The sequence below is a fragment of the Octopus bimaculoides genome, chromosome 25 (assembly GCF_046866305.1).
Source record: "Octopus bimaculoides isolate indiv1 chromosome 25, ASM4686630v1, whole genome shotgun sequence".
Lineage (NCBI taxonomy): Eukaryota > Metazoa > Mollusca > Cephalopoda > Octopoda > Octopodidae > Octopus > Octopus bimaculoides.
In genome coordinates, this window is record NC_142952.1 from 31,532,109 (window position 1) to 31,532,547 (window position 439).

Below are 439 nucleotides of genomic sequence, written 5' to 3' on the forward strand. Positions count from 1 at the left end.
CGAAATTATTATTATTGAGCCTGGTGTAGCCATCTAGTTCACCAGTCCTCAGCCAAATCGTCCAACCCATGCTAGCATGGAAAGCAGACGTTAGACGATGATGATGATGATGATTATTATTATCATTATTGTTATTATCATTATTATTATTATTATTGTTATTATTATTTTTAGGTGGCAAGCTGGCAGAATCGTTAGCCTGCTAGGCAAAATGCTTAGCTATGTTCTGAGTTGCTATGTTCTGAGTTCAAATTCCACCGAGGTCAACTTTGCCTTTCATCCTTTCAGGGAGGAGGGGTGAATAAAAATAAGTACCAGTTGAGAACTGGGATCAATGTAATCAACTCATCCTCACCGTCCCCATGCTGCCCTTGTGGCGAAAATTTCAAAATTATTATTATTATTATTATTATTATTATTATTATAACTCATTTGCTCC